The sequence below is a fragment of the Mustela nigripes genome, unplaced genomic scaffold (genome assembly GCF_022355385.1).
Source record: "Mustela nigripes isolate SB6536 unplaced genomic scaffold, MUSNIG.SB6536 HiC_scaffold_148, whole genome shotgun sequence".
In the NCBI taxonomy this organism is placed as follows: Eukaryota; Metazoa; Chordata; class Mammalia; order Carnivora; family Mustelidae; genus Mustela; species Mustela nigripes.
In genome coordinates this window covers 5,836,517-5,860,708 of record NW_026739562.1, presented here as the reverse complement: position 1 = coordinate 5,860,708, position 24,192 = coordinate 5,836,517, and the positions used below count along the sequence as shown (strand labels likewise).

At 37.9% G+C, this 24,192-nt stretch overlaps 1 long non-coding RNA gene across 2 annotated transcripts; it reads right to left on the bottom strand.

Annotated features, from left to right (window-relative positions):
- Positions 1 to 1,721: 1,721 nt before the first annotated feature.
- Positions 1,722 to 22,772, bottom strand: LOC132008353 (uncharacterized). Of its 2 annotated transcripts, none has more exons than XR_009401617.1 (4): positions 22,661 to 22,772; positions 21,757 to 21,837; positions 20,497 to 20,541; positions 1,722 to 1,993 (listed from the first exon to the last, which is right to left on the bottom strand). It is a non-coding gene; the product is annotated as an uncharacterized LOC132008353 (long non-coding RNA). The 2 variants fall into 2 exon arrangements; XR_009401616.1 differs by lacking the exon at positions 1,722 to 1,993 and adding an exon at positions 16,496 to 17,400.
- Between the last annotated feature and the right edge of the window lie 1,420 nt (positions 22,773 to 24,192).

Genomic DNA, 24,192 nt, shown 5'->3' with positions numbered 1-24,192 from the left:
CAGGCAACAAAAAATAATTGATGATTTGGGTTTTTTTTTTTAATGAATAAGGACAGACACCATGGAAATGCAATTTCTACTGTTCTTAGAATTCGTATTGAGCATGGTATTTTTACTCAAGGAATGTTGATTGAATCCACCTCAGTTGGGTGCCCGTTTTTTCCTATAAGGTATGAGCAGTACTCTTGCAATTAACAGGAATAATCTTTATTAAGAGTGCACACATATATTTACTAAAAGAAAAAAAAAGTGGCATCACAGAGTGAAGTGATCTGTGTCAAAGAAATTCCTTTGAGGTCCAGAGGGCTATATACTTTTGGAATTGAATAGGAATCTTTGTCTACAGATAAATTTTATGAACCACTTAAAAACTCTAATGCAGGGACACCTGGGTGGCTCAGTGGGTTAAGCCTCTGCCTTTGGCTCAGGTCGTGATCTCAGCATCCTGGAATCAAACCCTGAATCGGGTTCTCTGCTCAGTGGGGAGCCTGCTTCTCCCTCTCTCTCCCTGTCTCTCTGCCTGCTTGTGATCTCTCTCTCTGTGTGTCAAATAAATAAATAAAACCTTTAAAAAAAATCCTCTAATGCAGGGGTGCCTGGATTAAGTTGGTTAAGTGTCTGGCTTCAGAGGGCCCTGCTCATACCTTAGCTTTGGAGTTCAAGGCCCACATCACTTAAGTGTCTGACTTCATCTCAGGGTCCTGGGACCGAGACCCACATCAGGCTCCCTGCTCAGTGGGGAGTCTGCTTCTATCTTTCCCTCTTCTCATGCCCCTACCCCAACTTGAGCTTCTCAAAAAAAAAAAAAAAAAAAAAAGTCTTTCTAAAAAATTTTTTAAAGGGACATCTGGGTGGCTCAGTCATTGGGCTCAGGTCATGATCCCAGGGTCCTGGGATTGAGCCCTACATTGGGCTCCCTGCTCAGCGGGGAGTCTGCTTGTCCCTCCCCCACTCCCCCTGCTTATGTTCCCTCTCTCACTGTGTCTGTCTCTGTCAAATAAATAAAATCTTTTTTAAAAATAATTTTTAAACAATTTTTTTTAAAAACTTCTAATGCATACAGGAACCTACAATGATGGTCTACTCCTATTCAGCACTATTCTATGCTAAAATTTAACATACAGACCTGGGTTCCCAAAGATGGGCAGGTATTCTACCAAACATATGAAAACATTAACTCTCCAAAGAGGAAGCAATACTCTAAAACTTTGGGCTTTGGTATCAGGTAAATCTGGAACCAGACTTCAACTCTACCTCTTATTAGCTGTATGACTGTGTATGACTTTAGCTACTAAGCATTCAAATTTTACAACAGTAAAATTGGACAATACTATATAAGCATTTATCAGTGATTGGCAGAAAAGCATTACGTATTCAGTGAGAAAAACGAAGCCTAAAATATCTAACTTTCCTATAAACACATAGAGATTAAGTGGCAGAACTGGAATTTCAGCTACCAAGGTGTGGTTATGAAATCATATCTTGATAAGTAGCTCAGAAAGGCAACATAAAAAAATGATTAACAGAGAGGTGAAGAGTTCCTGCAAGTAGCTGGTTGTTATACAAGTAACATACTCAGACACAACAACATTAAATTTCAGTCTCGTTTATTTAAAAGATTTAGAGTTCAGAACAGTCTTTAATATGGAAAAATGTGAATCAACAGTATTGCATCATATTAGTATACAGATGGTCTCATTTAATTTGAAATTCATTTTCAGTATTTCCGTAAATTGAGTTTTAGATCAGATTCTCATGATGAAATCAGGAGTAGCTCCATATCATGAAAGAAAATTCCATAATTAGGGAATTTCACAGAAGCTAGGAATTTTTCAGAATACCATTACAAGAGAGCCGAATCCTTCATTTGGCTATATAATAAAACTTACATATTTTTAACAGTTCTGTCTTCTAGCTCATCTTCATTTAAACATAGCTCACAAAACAAGGCACTTAATCTCTCCATTAAGTTCAGTTGAGAAGGAGTTCAGTCCTGGATTTAAAAGAGAGAGAGAGAAAGAGAGAGCCATGGTTAACAACCAGGTTTAAAAGAAATTCAAATTTTTGGCATGAGAAATCAGGTTTCCATGAGAGCCTGGGTGGCCCAGTAAGTTAGGCGTCTGCCTTCTGCCTTCATGAATCCAGGGTCCTGGGATCGAGTTCTACATCAGGGAGTGTGCTTCACCCTCTGCCCCTCCACCACCCCACCCCCCCAGCTCCTGTGTGCTCTTTTTCTTTCTCTCTCTTGCAAAAATAAATAAATAAAAATCTTTAAAAAGAAAAAAGAAAAAATAGAAAGAAATCAGGAGGTTTCCAAAAAGTTAATACTTCTTTAACAAACATTATTACCATTTAATTTCTTTCACAGACAATATCACCATAAGGCATGCACATTAGCATTTACTATGCTTTGTTATTGCATCAGTGTGTCCGAAATTGACTTCAAATACAATATTCCATTCCAAGGTCTGAGTAGCACTCCCATTTTTCCAACATGGAAACAGACTCTTGAACTAAGAAAACTCAAACCAGTTGTTTTGAAAAAAGTGGTCAAAAAATATGTTTTAATATTTTACTTTTTTTTTAGTTTCAAAGGATCTCAGAGGTATATAAAGTGAAAAAGTATCACACCCCATTTCTGATCCCCACAAACGGCAGTTGGCTACTTGGAGTGCCTTCTTCCATTTCTTTTTCTATGTAAATATAAAGCTGCACAATATAGACAATATACCCTTTTTTTAAAAAAAAAGTAAAAACTGTGATCATAAAACATAATCCAACAGCTCTCTTTCTCCACTCAATGTACCATTAAAAATACCATTGTGAATAGTGGCTGGCCTGCTCAGTTGGAAGATCATGAGACTCTTTTTTTTTTTTTTTAAGATTTTACTTATTTATTTGACAGACAGAGATCACAAGTAGGCATAGAGGGAGGCAGAGGAAGAGGGGGAAGCAGGCTCCTCGCTGAGCAGGGAGCCGAATGCAGGGCTCAATCCCAGGACCCTGAGACCATGATTCGAGCTGAAGGCAGAGGCTTAACCCACTGAGCCACCCAGGCACCCCAGAGCATGAGACTCTTGATCTCAAGGCTGTGAGTTTGATCCCCACATTGGGTAGAGATTATTTAAATTATAAATGAATACACTTAAAAAATATAATGGTGAAAACTTGACATGTCAATATTGTGCATGAACCAGATTTCTTTATTGCACCAACAGATCTATTAAGCATTCCAACAACCTTACCCAAAATACTCTTTCACTTAAAAAAAAAAATTAGTGCCATGATGAACAAATCAATTTAAAACTAGGTGAGGGATGCCTGGGTGGCTCAGTTGGTGAAGCAACTGCCTTCCACTCAGGTCATGATCCTGGAGTCCTGGGATCAAGTCCCGCATTAGGCTTTCTGCTTTACAGGGAGTCTGCTTCTCTCTCTGACCCTCCCACTTCTCATGCTCTCTGTCTCTCTCTCTCTCTCTCATTCTCAAATAAGTAAATAAAATCTTTAAAAAAAAAACTAGGCAAAAGTGAAAGTAAACAATATATTTTTATCAACATCATACTTCCAGCCAAAAATAAAAAAATTTCAGGATGGTTATGCAAGCAAACTAAAGTAAGTAACATTAGGGAATTTCAGGGAAGTATGTCTTCATCTGAATGCCTACTGTAGCAGAGGATTTGCAAATCTGGATTTGCTCTATCTACTCATATTTTTTCTAAAGTTCTATACTTTAACTGCTATGACTTTTGCCTAGTTTTCTTTCTTCTTTTTATTATTTTTATAAATATATTTGATGCAGGGGCGCCTGGCTGGCTCAGTCCATAGAGCATGCAATTTTTGATCTTGGGGTCATGAGTTCGAGTTCCACATTGGGTGTAGAGATTACTTATTTGATACATACAAAAGATTACATGAAATACATAAGCTAGTTATAAATCATAATACAGTGAAAAACTATAAACCCACCACCCAACTCAAGAACCAAAAAACCAGGAACCTTCCTATCCCTACAGTCCTAAATGTTCTGTATCATTCTACAGCTTTTAGGTGTATATAATAAATACTTATGTACATATAAATAAATATATATATACATATACATGTATGTAAATACTCTATCACAATTGTATATTAAATAATAATATATTGTACACTTTGGCTTATTTTTTGAGATCTATTGAAAACCATAATATAGTGGATGCTGGAGTATGCAACTCTGATATCCTCTCCACGACCAAGACATTCATTTGCAGAGAGTGCTAGTTGCTGAGGGCTCCCAGTTGTGTGTCCCCCCCCCCACGTGGGAACTGTTCTTGGTTGAAGGGCGTTGCTTTGCCCCGCCCCCATGGGTTACCTGCATCCAATGCCTAGATACTGCAGGAAGAAACATGCCTGGCTACTGGCCTCAATTATGGACATCTGTGAGGCCATCCTAACTGCGGAGCTCCCTGTGGGCTCAGCCCAGGCTTCTGTTAGACCTGCATCACAGCTCGACGGCTCTGTCAGCTTAATCGTGCTTCCCTCGCTCCCTTACAAATGCTGCAATTCTGACTGTATGGCTTGAATTGTGTCCCCCAAAAGATATGTTGAAATCCTAACTCTCCCCACGCCACCAACGTATGAATGTGGCCGTATTTAGAAACAGGGTTTTTGCAGATGTAATCAAATTAAGACAAGGTTGGACGGGACTAGGGTGGGCCTTAAATTCAATGATGGGTCCTTATAAAGGGAGATTTGGAGTTGCGCAGGGAGACAGAGGAACGAAGGCCCTGTGAGCTGGAGAATGCAGTTGTGCAGACACAAAATAAAAAAATGTTAAGGATTGCCAACACCCAGCAGAAACTCGAAGAGCGAGGAAGGATTCTTCCCTAAGGCCGTCAGAGGGCCCTGCCCATACCATGGTTTTGGACTTCTAGCCAAAAAAACTTCGAGAGAATAATTTTTTGTTCTTTAAAGCTGCCTAGTTTTTATCAATCTGTTATAGTAGCTCTGAGGAAACTCATGTGTAAACCTAAGCCTTTTACTTGGGGAGTCTTCTGAGACTTGCTTTTTTACTTAACACCACGTTTCTTAGAATTATTTATGTCATTTACTGTAGAGGTACCTCTCCGTTTCTTTCTTCTTCACTATCAATGGCAATATCTCATCAGAGACATTCATGAATAATATATACATGAAAAACTTTTTCCAAAATGATCATGCCTCTATTTGGGGGTGCAGTTTTTTTGTTTATGTTCATTTTATTTATTTATATTTTTGAGAAAACGTTCTATATACATTTTAATATTCATGCCATAACTACCTTTGTATGTGTAAGTGTGTATTAGGCAAAATAATGATCCTCCCCACACTTAAAGAGATGCATATCCTAACCACAAGAACCTGCAAATGTTACCGTATCAAACAGTATATTGTGATAATAGGACTAAGTTAAGGACTCAAGATGGGAAGATTATTCAAGTGAGGCTAATCTATGTCACATGGGTCCTTAAAATTGGAGAACCTGCCTCAGATTTGGTCAGAGAAGGAGATGCAAGTATGGAAGAATGGTCAGAGTGGGGCGCTGATGCTGGCTGGGGGAATGGAGGAAGCCTCTAGAGGCTGAAAAGCAGCAAGGAGACAAACCCTTCTGAGACCTTCTGAAAGGAACACTTTGACTTCAGTCCAGTGAGTCCCATCTTGTAATTCTAACCTATAGAACTGTCAGATAATAAGTGTGTGTTGCTTTAAGCCACTAATTTGTGGGAATTTATAGGAGCAACAATAGAACACTAATACCCTGCGTGTGTGTGTGTGTGTGTGTGTGTGTGTGTGTCCTAAGGAAGCACACCTGAATCAGGCCCCGCCCTCCTCTCTTGTTTATTGTATTCAAGCCATAAGAGCCTCCCCCATAGTCTTCAAAAGCACCGAAGTTCATCCTACAGCAACCATACTTTCAGGAACCGTACTTTAAGTTCCATAAAGGTCTGTTCCATTCACTGACACAGCCCTGGGAAACAGTAACCACTCGATACACACTCATTAAACGAACAAATGGATTAGTATTGCTGAAGGAAAGGGTAAAAATTAGTGACAAGGAGAGATAACTTCCAGTGGAAAAATAAAATCGGTCACATCTTAAAAATTATTTGGCTTGTCTCTCAGCTCTATTTTCCTCTTCAGTCATAACACATGAATTCTTCCTGTATAGAACCAAAAACCTAAATGGGGTGATGATGTTAAGAGTCACGTTTTATGGTCTCACCTACCCACAACCAGTTCATTTGCTGTCTCAGGTGAGAAAAACAAGCTCTTAAAAACAGGGCACAGTTATGTGGTTACTCTTTGGCCTCCTCGGTGGGCCATCTGGCAAGTCTCCAACTTCGTGGCCACTTTGCTGTCTCACGTTACCCCGTGTATAGGACGTTGAAAAATCAGAATAGTAGTTATGCTTCTGTGAAGTAGGTATCATTAGTGAACTAGGTTCCCTTTATCTATATAGGGGATCTAAAAAGATTTTCCTATTTCTAGCTCCCTTCTATCTTTCTTTACTTTGCATTATGAGAATTTTAATAAGCCTCCTCAAATCTTTGAAACAAGGTACAGACAATGGAGAAATAACCCACCTTTCTTAGCATCCCAGTATTGAGGGATCTGATGCCTGTAAGACTAAAGCACTCGCGGAGGAAGCAAGAGTAGGACTAGAGTGTAAGCGCAGTAGGGAGAGAAAGGAGGCGAGTCCTCAGGTAGCTGCTGGCAACTGCAAAACCTCCTTGGTGTACAATGAGCTACATTTACTTCTCTCTCCCTTGTCTGTGGGTAGACTAGGGTTTGGCTGACACAGGCTGCTATGAGCAGAGCTTTGCTCCTGGCCATGGGCTGGGCTTATGTCTGCTCTGTTTCTCAATCATCTGAGATCACCTAGGTCAGAAAATAACTCTAGAGAACTCATTATCATATATATTGCAAAATATTTCATCAACAGATTCTTCTTTTCCAGGGGTAGGAGGAAAAAAAACAAGCCCTCAGTTGTGTGACCTTGGATAATTCTGGTATTTAGTTAGCTCACATATCAAATGGCAATGGCAAATGATGCCCACTCTTTTGGAGAAGATAGAGAAGACAACCAGGAACGCTTAGGGACCTACTGAATTTACTGTCCCACTAGCGGTAGATAGACTATTTGCTTTACCTCATTCTCATCAACAGTAGTTCTCATTAAACTGTTTTGTCAATTCTACAGATGAAAAAAAAGTATCTCCTTTCTGAATGTGCTTTCCAACGCCACCAAGAAGTTAAATTAATTCCGTTTGGTTGTTCCCTGGTGATAGCATGAGATCCCACAAGCTTAGTTTCACAAGACTGTCCCCACGTCAGATACCAGTTACAGGCCCAGGTTGTTGCCTGCTTTCCTGACCTGCTGGCTGTCCCTGCAGGTTTCCACAACATCCTGCTTGGCTTCTGTTATGTGTAGAGTGGCTCATAGAACTTGGGAAAACAGTTTACATTACTAGGTTACCAGTTTATTAGAAAAGGATACAATTCAGTAACAGCCCAATGGAAAAGATGCATAGGGGAAGATAAGTGATATGGGAAGGGACATGGCAGTCTAGTGCCCTCCAGACATGCCACCTCCCAGCACACCCCCATGTTTAGCAACCTGGAAAATCCCTGAACCCCACACTGTTGGGTTTTTATGGAGGGTTCATCACATAGACACGATTGATTAAATCATCAGCCATTGGCAATTGATTCAACCTCCAGACCCTTTTGTCTTTCTGGATATAGGGTGAGGAATGGGACTGAAAGTTCCAACCCTCCAGTGCTGGTTTGCCCCCATCCTTAGAAGTTTTCCGAAACTCATCACATTAACATTAATTTAGGTGTGATTGAACGGGGCCTGTTATGAATAACAATACACTCCTTCCAGCTTTATGGACACAGGAATCCATTATACAAGGCTAAATATTATGAAAAAGATACTCCCATTGCTTTTTTTCATTAGGAAATTCCAAAGGTTTGGAGAGTTGCAAGCCAGTAAGAGTGGATGAAGACCAAATATGTTTCTCACTATAAATCACAATATCACACATTGTCCTAATTTGCATGTTTTTTTGAGACTGAAGTTCTCTTCATATGCTTATTTACCGTTTATTACTTCTTTTGCACACTACCTCTTCATATCTTTTGCTCACTTGGCATATTTCTCTTTTTCCTAATGATTTGTTAAAGGTTTTACAAGGTTATTTGTATGAGCTTATTAACCCTTTTGTTTATTTACTTACTTATTTTATTTTTACTTATTTTGAGAGAGAGAGCACTCATGGGAGCAAGGGGTGGGGGAGAGGGAGAGAGAGAACCCCAAGCAGACTCCATGCTAAGTGTGGAGCCTGATGTGGGGCTTGATCCCACAACCCTGAGATCACAAACTGAGCCAAAATCAAGAGTGGGACATTTAAACGACTGATCCACACAGGTGCCCCTATTAACCCTAATAGAAATGCATTTACCATTTTGTTATGGATAATTTCAAACATATGAAAAGGTAGGCAAGATAATATAATGAACTCCCTCGTATAATGAATTTTCATAACTATCAACTCATGCCCAATCTTGTTTATACAACTATCCACTTCTCCTTTCCTACAGTTTTTAAAAGAATAATCTCTAGGCCCAACGTGGGATTCAAATTCATGGCCCCAAGATCAAGATTTGCACACTCCACTGACTGAACCAGCCAGGTGCCCCTCTCCTGAATTATTTTGAAGCCAATCACAGAAAATATAATCATTTTATCTGTAATTATTTCTGCATGTACCTGTAAAATTATAAGGGACTCTTTTTTGAAAACAAAATACCATTATCCCACCGAAAAAAAATTAACAGGATTCTTACCATCAGATAGTCCCAACTTTTTGCCTTATTAGTGTCTTTTTTATTTAATGGTCTCTTTGCAATTGTTGATATGACTAATGTGCTTTTGTTTGAAGCACATCTAAATCAAATATCCCTGTAATCACACACTACATACTTTTTCTTCCTCTTCCAAAGTTTCCAGCATACTTTCATTTCTATGAAAAGTAGTGAAGGAAACAGCATTGAAAATGGAGTTGGGAAGCCCTAAAGGGGGAGCGCTCACATGCATACCCCTGGTTGCAGCTTACACAGCAGGCAAGAAGAAGATCTCTTTCTGCCCCAGCAGCAACACTTGCAGCCAGTGAGAAACCACCACCACCTCTAACGAACTTTTGTGTGAAACAACCCTCCCCTGAAAACTAATAAAGGCTTACCTTCCCTTTGTCTCTTTGGACTTGCCTATGGTTTTTCCAGTTTACTCGTCCTAAATCACAATTCCTCTGCTATTCCCAAATAAACTCATTTTGCTAAAAAATAACTGACCATTTTATTTTTTTAAAGTTGACACACATGGAAGATGCATCAAGTTGAGAACATTAGGATGGACAGGAAAAGCTAGCAAGAAAGTGGGATTAACGAAAAAAAAAAGTGTTTAAGTAAGCTGTGAAAATAGGTAGTTAGGTTAACTGAAATGGAGTTGCTAAAAACTAAGAACTACCGAAAAGTGAGTTGCTAAAAACAGATGTAAAATCAGTAATTAGACTCACCACAAATAATCACCAGAAACATGTATAAATAGTCTAATTGGGTAACAGCATTCCATTTTCTGAATACCAAAGGCAAAGGGAGAGAGAGCGAGAAAGAGAGAGAGTATGTGAATACAGTAAAGGTGAAATAGATTCCTTCTCAGAGCTCAACGCTTGTGGTCTTGATTTATAGTTGGATGCAATGTAAACAGCTGCTCCTGGCTCTGGTATACCTTTGTTAGGTGAAATTCAGAGGGAAACAAAATGTATGGGTATAAATGACAATAGCTCTCTGACACCAGTCATCTGGGAATAAAACGTTGACACTCTGGTTTTAACTAGGGAGAAATAACCTTTTTGCAACACACGAGCAGTCCCAAGGTTTTCTGTTTTCTCTTCCCAATCCACACTTTGTTTTAGATATGTCTTCGTGAGAATTGCCTTATTTATATCTCATTTTATTCTCTGTCTATACATGTGTGTTTATTGAAGACGTTTGAGTGAACATTCTTTCTGTAAGTGCCTTAATATGGCTCTTTTTTGGGTCTGGATTTGTAGAGAGACCAAAGACCCACTTTTAATATTTTCACACATTCCTCATAAATAAACTACTCAACGATTTGCATGGCAATGTTAAAAAAAATTGCTTTCCAAAACCAAGAATATTTCTTATTTACACATAATTTTTAGTGAACTGGGCTGAACATAAAAGAAGACCCTGTTTATAGAAATCCAATTAATTGCAAACTTACAGATAAAAAAAAAACCGAATCTGTGAACAAGATTATAATTTTTGATTACAGGTTTCCAAGTGTATAGAAAACATGATTTAAATTGCTCAGGGAAGGGGCACCTGGGTGGCTCAGTCAATTAAGCACCTGCCTTGGGCTCAGCTTATGATCCCAGGGTCCTGGGATCAAGTCCTGAATCGAGCTCCTCGCTGGGAAGGGAGCCTGCTTCTCCCTCTGCCTATTGCTCCCCCTGCTTGTGCTCTCTCTCATTCTCTCTCGGAATAAATTCATTAAATCTTCAAAAAAATAAAAATAAATTGTTTAGGGGATGGGACACCTGGGTGACTCAGCCAATTAAGCATCCAAATCTTGATTTGGCTCGGGTCAATATCTCAGTGTTGTGAGACTGAGCCCTGCCTCAGGCTCCATACTGGGCATGAAGCCTGCTTAAGATTCACTCCCTCTTTCTTCTGCCCTCTCCTCTCCCCTTTCCCCCTTTAAAAAAAAAAAAAATCGAATACTGCCATAAACATTTTTCCAATTTACTTTCAAAAAACTAATGGCTACTAAAAATATATAACCAATTTTATTTTACTTTTTAAAGATTTTTTATTTAAGTAATCTCTACACCCTGTGTGGGGCTTGAACTTAACAATGCTGACTGAGATCAAGAGTTGCAACCTCTACCAAGTGAACCAGTCAGGCATTGCAAAATATGTCCAATTTTAGATATTTCCTTAATGTTCTAGAGTCTGTAAAAATTAGAGATACAAAACTGGAGATCTCAGAGTTAATCGATTCTGTCTTTCAATCATGCAATGGAAATCTCAGGATACCAAGAGAGAGACTAATCAAGGAATTTCGCAGGCCTTTTATTCACTATTGAATGTATATTCAAACACCTTTCATTTACCTGTTTTACCTTTCCTGACCCAGGGTGGGAATATTGAATAGTCCAAGTGTTCCTAACCAGGATCCTGCTCAGCCAGTATAAGGGACATTTTACCTGCAGACTTTAGATGGGATGAGATATTCTGATCCCTAACATACCCCAGGAAATGTACTGTGTGTCCATGTCTAATTAAGTTCATTTCAACTCTCTTCTGATTTTTAGATACAGATGGATAAGTGTTCTCTTAAGTTAATTGAGGGAGCTTTTAAAATAAAGTCAAAGCTAGGGGTATCACCTTGAGGATTTGTAAATATTAATCAATATCCTTCAGGGTGCATATAAATCCCTACTTTATTGTAAAAAGTAATAATGAACTTGGCCTATCTTGTTGCAAAAGAACATTGGTCTGAATGTTAATCTCTTTCATTTCCCATTGGAAGAAAAAAATATATATGGAGGTAGCAGATTTTCAGATCTTATTTGCATAATATCATGAAAATCCCTCTCGCCCCTCATTTATCAATGACATAGTAAAAATATTGTACTCTATTAACTTCTGGTTTTAAAATAAAAACCCAAGTAAAAAACTAGACACATACTGTATTTTAATCTGCCTTTTTACTTAAAGTGGCACACATTTCTCCAACTCCTATTTTCTATGTAATTGTTAATAGCTTGACAAATTCCCTGTATGAATGTATCATAGACAGATCTAAACAATATTCTACTGCTGGGCATTTCACTTGTTTCAAGTTAGCTATTATAAATAATGTTGAAATGAACACTCTATGTTTCAAACACATCTCTTATGATTTCTTTATACTAAATTCTTAGGTATGCAATTTTGGGGTGCCTGGCTGGCTCAGTTGGTAGAGCACATCACTCACGACTTCAGGGTTGTAAATTCAAGGTGTAGAGATTACTTAGATAAGTTTAAAAAAAAACTTCTGAAAAGTAATGCAATTCTGTGTTAAAAAGCATGAGTGCTTTGTTTTTTCCTCAGTCCACCTTATTGAGAGATAACTGAAAATACGATTCTGAATTTTAAGTGTTTGATGGTTTTTGATAAATTTGTAAATTTGCATAACTACCATGATCAAGATTAGTATTTCCTCATGCTTTATAGTCAGTTCCCTCCCTGATCCTTCATCCATCGTGACCAATAGTTGTTTTCACTCTCTCATTTTGCCTTTTCTAGAAATGCAGATAAATGGAATCATACAGTATATAATCTTTTATGTCTTGCTTCTCCATTAGCATGACATCCTTGAGATTAATCCATGGTGCAAGTATTGGTAGTCTATCCCTTCTCGTTCCTTAGTCGTATTCCATTTGGTTATCCATTCTTCAGTTGATGAACATTCAACTTTACGATTTTTCACTGTATGAATAAAACAAATATGAATGTTTACATACAAGTCTTCATGTGGACAAATGCTTTTATTTCCCTTGACTAAATAATACTTGAGAAGTGGAATTACAGATTAAATGGTAACTGTTTAATTTTATAAGAAATTGACAAACTGCTTTCCAAAGCAGCTGTATCGTTTTGTACCATGTCTTCACCACACTTGGTAGTGTCAGTCTTTTTCACTTAGTGGGTATATAGTGGTAACCCAATGTGGCTTTAACTAGCATCTCCCTGAAGAATAAAGATGATGAACATTTTTGTATGTGCTTATTGGACAGTCATTCCTTTTTTTGGTAAAATGTCTATCAAAGTCTTGTTGGGGATTTGGTGATCGATCAAGATCAGAACACATGTACTGGGCAGTACGTAGAGTTACAGGAGTTTTCAGGGTTGCACGAAGTCCCTCAGAGCATGAGACTGGAGGCTGACAATGAGGGGGTCACTACCCAAAAAGGGAGGAGGGCAAGGGAACTCCTGGAGGAGAGGGCAATCAGACAGGAGGATTACATGTCCAGGTGATGTGCTCTAGCAGCATGGTAGAGTGTTTCTGTGTCAGAGCTTTAAAAAGGCAGCACCAAAGGCTTGGGGACTTTATGGGCCCAGAGCTTATCTTTTTTTTTTTTTCTTTTTAAAGATTTTATTTATTTACTTGAGAGAGAGCACATGAGTGAGCGAGCACAAGCAGGGGGGAGAAGCAGACTCCCCATCAATAAGGGAGCCCAAAGTGAGGCTTGATGCCAGAACCCTGAGATTGTGATGAGCCTAAGGCAGGTGCCCAACCCACTGAGCCACCCAGGTGCCCCCAGGATTTATCTTACTGACTGCCAGCAGATGTGGAGGTTGGTTTCCTGGAGTATGCAAAGCAGGCAGGTTCTAAAAATCCACCTGTTCGGACTATTTTGTAAATAATGGAATGTATAAAAATTTGAGTTTGGCACTGGTGGGCTTTTATAGCTAAAAGCTTTCAGACTGTCATAAGGAAATAAACTTGGAGGAACACCTAGGTGGCTCAGTTGGGTCAGCATCTGCCTTTGGCTCAGGTTATGATCCCAGAGTCCTGGGATCCAGTCCCATGGCGGGCTCTTTGCTCCATGGGGAGCCTGCTTCTCCCTCTGCCTGCTGCTCCTCCTGCTTGTGCACTTTCTCTCTCTCTCTCTCTGAAAAATAAATTAATAAAATATTTTAAACAAGAAATAAACTTGCAGCCAATACACAAAGATGATCTTTGCCTCACTTACTTAACAAAGTTTTGCTCTGTTTTAATTAGGTTGCCTGTCTTCTTATTACTGAGTACTAAAATTTCTTTATATTTCCTGAAGAGGAATCCTTCATCAGATGTGTTACAAATATTTTTTCCCAGTCTATGGCTTATCTTTTTATTTCTTAACAGTGTATTTTGATAAATATTTTTATTTTAATAAAACCCAATTTATTAACTTTTTAAAAAAGATTTTAAGTAATCTCTACACCCAACATGGGGCTGAAACTCAACCCTGAGATTAAGAGTCATAGGCTCTACCTCTGACCCAGCCAGGCATCCTATTAACTTTTTTTAATGCTTCTTACTTTCTGTGGCTTATCTAAAAAATCTTTGCATTACCCAAGATTACAAAGATCTTCAAGATCTTCCTCCTGTTTTTTTCTATAAGTTTTCTCTCTTGTGTTTGGGTTTGTGGATCCATTTCAAGTTAATCTTTGTATATAGTGTGAGACCAGAAACAAAGTCCATCATTTTGCCAATGATATCCAACTGTTCCTACATCATTTGTTGAAAAATTTTTCCTTACTGATTTCACCTCAGAACTTTTGTTGAAAATCACTTGATGATATATTTATATACCTCCACTTTGTTTTGTCCCATTGATTTATATAACTATCATCATTAAAATTACACTCTCTAGATTACTATAAAGTCTTGAAATCAAATAGTGCACCTTTTTGGACTTACCTACTCTAGAGCCTTTGCATTTCCATATAAATTTAGCCTGCTGAATTCTATAAAAATAGTTCAAAATCCTACTGGTATATTGACTGGAATTTTTTTGGATCTATAGATCAATTTGAAGAGAGGTGAAATCTTAACAATATTGAGTCTTCCAATCCATGAACACGGTATCTGTCCCATTAGTTTGGTCTTCTTTAGTTTCTCTCTGCTGTGTTCTATAGTTTCCATATACATTCCATATAGTTTCCTTACACATACTTTGTTAAATAAATCTCCAAGTATTTCCTGTTTGCTGTTGCTATTTAAATGGCTTGTTTTCTAAATTTCATTCTATAGTTTCTGTTTGTTTGGTTTTTTTTTTTTTTTTTTTTTTTTTTTTTTTTTGGCTAGCACATGAGCATTTTTTTAAGGCTCTTCATTAATACTGTCATGTATAAAGGTCATACCAGATTATATATCCAAAAAATATGAGATTGCCTATTTGAGCACACTTCTTTTTTAAAGTTCTGAGAAAGAGAGAAAGAGAGAGCACAAGTAGAGGCAGAGGGAGTGGGAGAGGGAATCTCAAGCAGACTCCATGCTGAGCACAGAGCCGATATGGGACTTGATCTCACAACCTCGACAGAATGACCTGAGCTGAAACCAAGAGTCAGAGGCTTAACTGACCACACCACCTAGGCACCCCTTGACCACACTTTTGTAAGTACTGCTCTCATTTAAAACCCCCAAGCATGGCAGATTTGGCAAATAGTTCTATCCTTTCGATTTGCTTTTTTGGACTCCTGAAGAATTATAATCTTCTCTTGACCAGAGGAGTTCATTGCTGGACCTCAGGCACAGAACATTTGCTCATACACAATGGTTCACAGCACACCATCACTACTGGACTTTAATTTCTTTTACCTCATTCCCCACTCCTCCCTCTATGGGCGACTTTTTTCTTGTTCTTAGGAAACCATTCCAACGTGTTTGATGTAGGTTTTTTAATATTTTCTTACAGGATATTTTTATTTCCCTGTTTTAAATTTATACAAATGGTATTTATAGACTCCATTGTTTATTACTTTCACTAAACTGCATCTTTAAAACATATGCAGATGTGGAGGATATATGCAGTCCTTTGCTTCTAACGCACGACTGTATATGTGAGCCTTCACCAAGTTTGAACTAGCTCTCTCAGTGAGAGAGATCGGTAGGGCACTTTGGTGGCTCAGTTGGTTCAGCATCCAACACGATTTTGGCTTGCTCTGCATTGGGCTCTGTGTTCAGCATGAAGTTTGCTTGTCTCCCTCCCTCCCCACTGCTCCTTCCCTCCTTTGCTTGTGTATACCCTCTCTCAAATAAATAAAATCTTAAAAAAAAAAAAAACAAAAACCTATATTGACTTGGAGTTTGTCACCAAAAAGCCCAATATAATTATTATTTTCATATTTGTTCCCTTAAAGACCTGTGTAAGTCTTCTTGAGGACATGTATCCAGGACAATTTATTAATATCTATATTAAATTTTGCCAGACTGCTCTCCAGAACAGCTCCACCACTTTACACTAAGCAACAGTGCATAAGGGTTCCTATTCACCCCCATCGCCATCGACACATGACATTATCCATCCATCTTTCCACTTTTTGTTAGTCTGTTGGGTACTAAGAGAAATTTTCTTGTGGCTTTAATCTGACCCTCTCTCTTTACTAATGAGTTTGAGCATACCTTTCTGTCATTCGCCTATTTAATATCCTTGGTACACTTTTCTACTGAGGCTCTTGGTTTTTTTTTTTTTTTTTTTTTTGATTATTTAGGCATTCCGTTACACTGTAGATACATGTAGACATATTCTCCTATACTGCCATCTCTTATAAAAATGATGAAATCTTTTCTTCCCCAGTATTTTTTTACAGGTATCATTGACGCATAACAAAGCACCCAAAACCTCGTAAGTTTAAAAGAAACCATTTTATTTTGCTCATGATTTTGTGGGCCAAAAATTGAGAAGGGCTCTCCTGGGTGGTTCATCTGATTTACAAAGCAACAGCCAATGGCAGGTGGGGCTGGAGGATCCATTTCCAAAATGGCTTCTTCACTTACATGTCTGGTTCCTCAATGCTCCTTGGCCTCTCCAGATGTTTTATCCTCCAGGAGTTCATTAGATGACTTTGGCCTTCTTAGAACATAGTAATTTGAAGGTAATTACATCTCTTACTTAGTGGGTGGGTTCCAAAAGGCAGGAAGAAATTGCCAGGTGAGGTAAGAACAACACCTGTAACTAGGATATCATCCATTCTACCATGTTCTTTTGGTCTAAGCAGTCAAAAAGCCTACTCAAAATTAAAGAAGTGGAGAGATGCCACGTTTTGATGACAGAGTGACATCAATCACACTGCAGAAGAACATGTCAGCTGGGAGATATTGCTGTGGTCATCTTTGGAAAACATAATCTGCTACGTTATGCAATGACATTATTGTTTTTTCTTTTGTGAACTGTCAAACCATGGCTTAGCCTTTCTATCTTCTCTTACTGATTGATAAAACTCAAAATTACATATCTCAAACTTTTACATTTCTATAAATTATGTTCTTTCCAAGTTTTCCTCTTCAGGTAGAAGACTACAAGTCAGTTTCATTTACTTTACCATTAGTTTTCTTTTTTAAATCTTGTGTTAGAATGAAAAAAATTGGGGACATCTGGGAGGTTCAGTCCATTGAGCACCCAACTCTTGATTCAGCTCAGGTCATGATCTCAAGCCCTGCACTGGGCTCCATGATGCACATGGATCCTGCTTAAGATTCTCTCTCTCCCACTCTCTCTGTTCCTCCCCAACCCTGTTCAAGTGCTCTGGCACTGTCTTAAAAGAAAAAAAAGAAAGAAAGAAAAGAAAACTTTACTTAAATCTGTGTATCTCAAAAAAATATTTTATAGAATATAATTAATAAGTCATTTCACAAATATCTTAAAATTAACTCCATATTATAAGTTCAAATTCCTTAATTATAACAAATAGTACAGAATAGCTTAAAATCACAGATGTCTTCATTTTAACTAATGCAATGGGTCTTTTCTTTCCCTCTTATAAACTGTACAAATTCTGTATCTTTGATTAATACTAAAATATAAAGGAAAAAGCTGACCACTCCTTTAATACACCTTCACTGAAAGTATGGTTCCTATCCCTTTGGGAAAAAACAAAAACAAAAACAAAACTTCTTGAAAAACAATTTAAAATCCAAAAACATGGAGTTAAAAAAAATGAAAGTGGTTTACAAATAATTTTTTTTAGATTAGTAAATATACATAACTTCGATCAATTTAAAAATATCTTCTTATACAGTCTTCATAAAAATTTCACAAATCTGCATCTCATGAGTGTCAGGCAAGAAGTAATACTGTCTTCATGTAAAACTTGTCTGAAAATTAAAAATCATGCTGATCTTCATTAACTAAAGACTGTTAATAATAGAAAAGGAGACTAAAGCCATACACCCTAGATGTTTTCACAGGCCACATTCTGGAACTTGGTGCTGAGGTTTAAAGAAGTCATTAATTCTTTTTTCCCCAGAATATAGAAACCTAGCATATATAGCATTTTAATTATATAAATGTAATGTGACAAGGGGAGCCTGGGTGGCTCAGACCATAAGCATCCAACTCTTGATTTCGGCTTAGGCCGTGATCTCAAGGTTGCAGGATCCAGCCCTGAGTTGGCCTCTGCGCTCAGCAGGGAGTCTGCTCGAGAATCCTCTGCCCTTCCCCCTGTTTGTGTAAATTCTTTCTCAAATAAATAAATAAATGTATCTTTAAAAAAATATTATGTAACAGTAATACTTCATTAAAATAATTATTTGTCCGTAATACGTCCAGTATGGTTTTTTTGAATATCAATGTTGAGATTCACTGACTTTCTTGAAATTCTAAGCACGTATCTTTCACCAAAATTGGGATGTTTTCCGCTACTGTTTCTTCAGTTGTTTTTTGCACTCTACTCTTCCTCTTCTCCTTTTGGGATTCTGATAAAATGAGTATTAGACCTTGTGATATTGTCCCATTGGCTCTGTTCATTTACCTTTTCTATCATTTTCCTCTCTGTTCATCAGACTGGATAATTTCTATTGCTCTAGGTTCAAGTTCACGGACTCTTTTCTTCATCATCTCCATACTGCAATTGAGGACCTCCAGGGAATTTTGGGTTTTATTTTGGTTATTGTATATTTGAGTCCTAACATTTTGTTACACACGCACACACACACAAATATCATCTCTCTGCTGAGACTCCTCTTTTTTTTTTTTTTCAAGAATATTCTTCTTGATTCCTTGAAGCATGGATATTTAGAATGAATATTATCAATATTTTAGAGGAAAAATGGTTTTTAAAAATTGAAGCAAATAATTTGTAAAAAAGTACCAAAATAAACAAAAATGCCATTTAAGTTCTAGAGCCAAACAAACACACCGAGGGAGTAAGTTAAACAAAATGAAAAACAAGGAAAAGTCGAGGACAAAGCAAAATAATCTCTTCAGGGCTCTTGAATTTCTAAGATCTAGAGAGAATCTGGGGTGCATAGGTAGCTCAGTTTGTTAAGCGTCTGCATTCAGCTTAGGTCATGATCCTGGGATCAAGCTCCAGGTTGGGTTCTCTGATTAGGAGGGAGTCTGCTTCTCTGTCTCCCCCTCTACCTCCTCCTCTCTCTCATTCACTCTTTCTCTCTCAAATAAATAAAATCTTAAAAAAAAAAAAGATATAGACAGAATCCTTTAAGTTTTGGAATATATGCCTATGATCTTGCTTTCTTTCCAATAGGAAACAAAGTAATATCTTTTAACCTAGATACAACCTTTTGCTGTAACCATTGGTGTGTTGTGTCTTGTCTAGAAAAATCCTACGATTAATAATCTGTCTTCAAGAAATAATATCCAGCAGAGCAGAAATAATGTATCCTGTCCTGGAAATATATGTAGGAAGAGCAGAAAATAAGATTCAGTGAAAGGCATGAAAAAATTTTAAAACTTTTTCCTCTTTCTTTCAGACACCTAATTATCCTACAAAAAAGGTGGAGTGAGTGGGTGGAGATGCACTCCATGTTTAAGAGTATTGTTATTTGAAAACAAAATATATAAACAAGTGCACAAAGTACAACCAACAATTCTTCCACTTCAAATACTATAAAGGAAAACTAAGGGCCAAATTCTGAATGGGTGGTTTTGTTGTCTTGTACATGCAGTTTTCCCACACACAAATGTTCACAGATGCAGAAGTACATTAATAAAAATGTGTGTTTTCAGCAATGTATAGGGAAATGAAATTAGAAAGGTTTTACATAAAGGGCTCAAACAGATATTCCCACTCAATCCCTCCCCACCCGTGTTTCCAAATTTTGGTTACAAACTAAAATAAAAACTTTATTTTTTTGTTATCTTCTACACTGTATTATTTGGAAGTAAGTTTGTATTTATTTTTGAATGAACAGCAGAACCAAAGGCTTTCATTTATAACACCTACGTCAAGAACATTACCAGTGGGGCGCTGGCTGGCTCAGTTGATAAAGCATGTGACTCATGATCTACGGATCATGAGTTCAAGTCCCATGTTAGGTGTGGAGGCTAATTTTAAAAAGAATTAATTAAACAACAACAACAAAAAGAATGCTACCAGTTACCCTTTGGTGCTATTATAGCTCACTGAAAGGAGTTTTGTCAAAACCATACAAAGCCTAAGTTTCAAAATGATCACCTTTGACACATTTATCAAATACATATGCACAACCTTAGGAATCATGTTCTCCAGAAGGTAGTGGTTATTACCACATTTTTTTCTGGAAGCATAACTGACCTTGTATTTCAAAAAACATTTCACACCAGCAGAATTGAAATGATGTTGGTAGAAAGCAGAGTACAAAACAAAGACCTCAGGGATTAAATGTTAAAATGTTTGGGTGTAAAATCTCACCATTTCTTGGAGATGTGTCTACTCACAAATGTCCAGAAGGGCTCTCTGAAAATACAGAGATACATTTATTTCTAAACTTTTCAAAGTAAGTACCTACCTATTCCAAGCACCTTCAAATGAACCATTTGTTGAGGACCTGAGTCATAGGTAACTTGGCAATTAAAAACGTATGCCTCTTGGGGTGCCTGGGTGACTCCAACAGTTAAGTGTCTGCCTTCGGTTTAGATTAGGATCCCAGAGACCCAGGATCAAGCCCCACATTGGGCTCCCTGCTCATGAGAGACCCTGCTTCTCCCCCTACACTTCACCCAACTTGTGCTCACTCTCTCCCCCAAATAAAACCTTAAAAAAAAAAAAAAAAAAAAGGTGTGCATCCACTTTCAAAGCAAACTGTGGTTGTCATTGGTTTTGAATAATTTTATGATTCTACAAATCTACAAATTCTATCCATTCCTAAGATACAGTTTTCCTAAGATACAAAACCAACTCACCAGTATTTTACCATATTACCAAACAACAACAATATGAACAGTATAGTACTTAAAAATTAAGTTTCCCAATCTTTTTCCATTGGCAAGTTAATTAATATTTGAAGATACACTGGCTTCAGGTCAGAGTGAAGGAAATACCATCCTGAGACCTGACTAGCAAGCCAACAGTATTAGTCTATCAATCTGTACCCAAAATCATATTCAACAGAAGTATGTATACAAACCCATCCACTTTGCTCCCTTCTATACCACTACTATATTTTCAAATATTCAAGTACTAAGCAAACTCAGACAAAAGGGTAATTATGAAAACCCATACAGATACATCAAGAAAACTCATACACAACACATTGAAGGGTTTTTTAATGGTATATGAAAGCAGTCCAATAAAATGACACAGAAACAGGTTTTATAGGCTCTAAAATATAAAGAAAAAGAACAGTTTTTTCCCTCTCGCTATAAATCATTTCTGTTACATGGCCTGTCCCCCAAACTAAAAATTGGTAGCTGATTTCCAAAACCACGCGGTACCTTATTTTAAATCCCCTCTTTCACCAACCTTGAATGAAAAAACTTTCTAGACACCAGTACTATTTGTGGGAGTAAAAAGCTTTTATATAATATTGTCTGAGAAATAGCTTTTCATGGCCAGTTAGGCCTTAAGTCATATAAACAACAACCAGACTATCTAAATAAGGCAGAATTTATGGAGCAGCACCTGAGGGCAGAAATAGTGAGGGTGTGCAGGGGTGTTAAGACAGGTACTGACCTGCTTGGCAATTTGGTGTTATCCAGAGATTCTGATACATGCAGTTACATGTCAGTACACAGTGTCCCATTTTGACTCAAGCTGAGAGAGTATGGAAAAACAAGTAAGATCAAAGTGTACCAACAGGCAGAGGAACCCTGGGAGCCAAGAGTAAGGTAAGGCATCTAAAAGCAAATCTGATTCCCTTAAGTAACCAAATCACCCCACAGCACCACTAAGGTCAAAGGGCTTGCTCCCTAGAACTAAGGGTATTTGTTTCACATTCACTTTTTGCAATACTGTTCTACAATACTGTTCTACGACCAACTGCAAAGCAGTCTTCCAGAGGCTCACAAAGGTTTAAGAACACATCCAAGTTAACAGAAAGGCATTTCATAAGGAGGAACTGCGGAGCACGGCCTGTGGGCATTAGGAAACAGGGGCAAGGTTCACCACACGCAAGAGAAGGTGAAGCACACGTTCAGGGGCACGTTCACCACTCACGCAGTTTCTCACACCGAAAACAAGACAGACAACACTCAGGATATTGCCCTTCAGACTTCCCAAAATTTCACCTGTTGCACAAATCCCACCAGACCCAAGAAAACAAGCCCAACCTAACCTCAAATAGGGTCCTGAGCATCAACGACTACAGGAACACAGTACAACACTGTAAGAAAAGTGGGAGAGGTGCAGGATACAAACCACAACAAAACAAGGCATGCTCCAAAATGCTTAGGCGCTGGCCACCCAGATATTTTGAAGGCTGAAAGCCCAGACGGCTAGGGTCTGGCAGGTTGGAGCCCCTCATCTAGCCCTTAGCTGCCAGAGGCCCCCAGGCCGATCTAGCGACACCAGGCCCCAAGCTTAACCCAACACACCGCTCCCCACCTCCCTGGCACACAATTAACAGGCCCTCGGTAACCTGGGGGCTGTCGGTGGCCTTCTGATGGTACAGAGAGCCCCCCGAGCCGTCCGGAATAACAGAATCCCCCAATTCCTGCCCTGGCGGCGGCCATCACACCCAAAGAACGAACTTTTACGACAACTCCCACAATACCCGCGGCCTACAACTCCCAGAGTGCACCGGGCGCCGCTGCCGTTAACCCTGTCGTGGCGCCGGAGCTGGCGAGCCCTTCACCCCTCCCCGTGACAGAACCCAATTGTTGCACCAACTTTCTCCCTCACAATCCAAAGCTAACTTTGCAAATTCTGTCAAACAGTTCCAGTTCTGCTGTTTCCCTGCCTTCCTTTATCACTCAAACCCCCTCAGCTGCCCAGAAAATTATCCCTGACAGAGTACTACTTGTTATCCCCAGAGCACTCTTCACACTGCTAAATACTTCTCATTTATAGGGGTACATTTAACTTCAATCAATCTTTCCTTTTGCCTTTATAATTTTCTGGCATTTTTCTAACTTCTTGTAACACAGATATTTTGGTACTCAACATTATTAATTTAAAAATTGTTTTCTAAAATCTGGGAACCAACAATAGAGAAGGACTATCCTATAGCTGGCTATAATAGTCTCAATCTCTGCTTTTTGTAAGATACACTTCCTCAAAAAATTCATGCAACTCTAAATAAGTCCTAATAAGAAAAATTAGATATAGGCGATATATATCTTTTCGATTTCAAGATCTTTTTTTTTTTTTTAAAGGGAGAACTATTGTGTCAACATACTTTATTTTCCCTTTTTCTCTCTATTGATAGAAAGATAATCAGAAATAGCATATACTACTACTTTATTCCTTTCTGACTTTAAAAAATAACAAATAACTAGCCAGGAAACATTTTCATATAATTTGAAAAGAAAACCAAGAGTTCATTCTTTCAGAAAACTGCACAATCACCTATTTTGCTAATGAAAGAACTCCTTTAAAGTTCCTCATTTTAATTAAAAACAAGTTTCAAAATGCATTTCTTTTAAATACATTGCCCATAATTTCAGTAAATACGACAATCACATGTAGAGATCACTGTATCATCAATATAAATTAAATGTGTAAGATGTACTTACACAAATTGTAACTTGCTCAGACGTGTAACTGACTGACAGACAAAATAATGCTTCAGTATTTGATGCATGCACCAAAACAACAACTAGATTTCTCCTATAGTATCTGCTATTTTTCTCACAACAAAATATAAAACAAAATGTACATAATGTCTGATTTTTCCTTGGAAACATTTTGCCAGATGAAAGGGCACTCAAAATGTATCATGAATTTCAAATCACAAAACTCAGAAATCCTAACACACACACACAAAAACCCCAAAGCCCTTTGGGAAAGATACGTCTTCAGCAAAACTCTACAAAATCTTATTTTAAACATGACCCTTAATAATACATTTAGCTTATTAGTAAATTTTTTGATCTAGTAAACTACAATGAAAAAATACTTCTACAGCATTAATTATTTTCATTCATATTACAGTATATAGTTTCATTTACA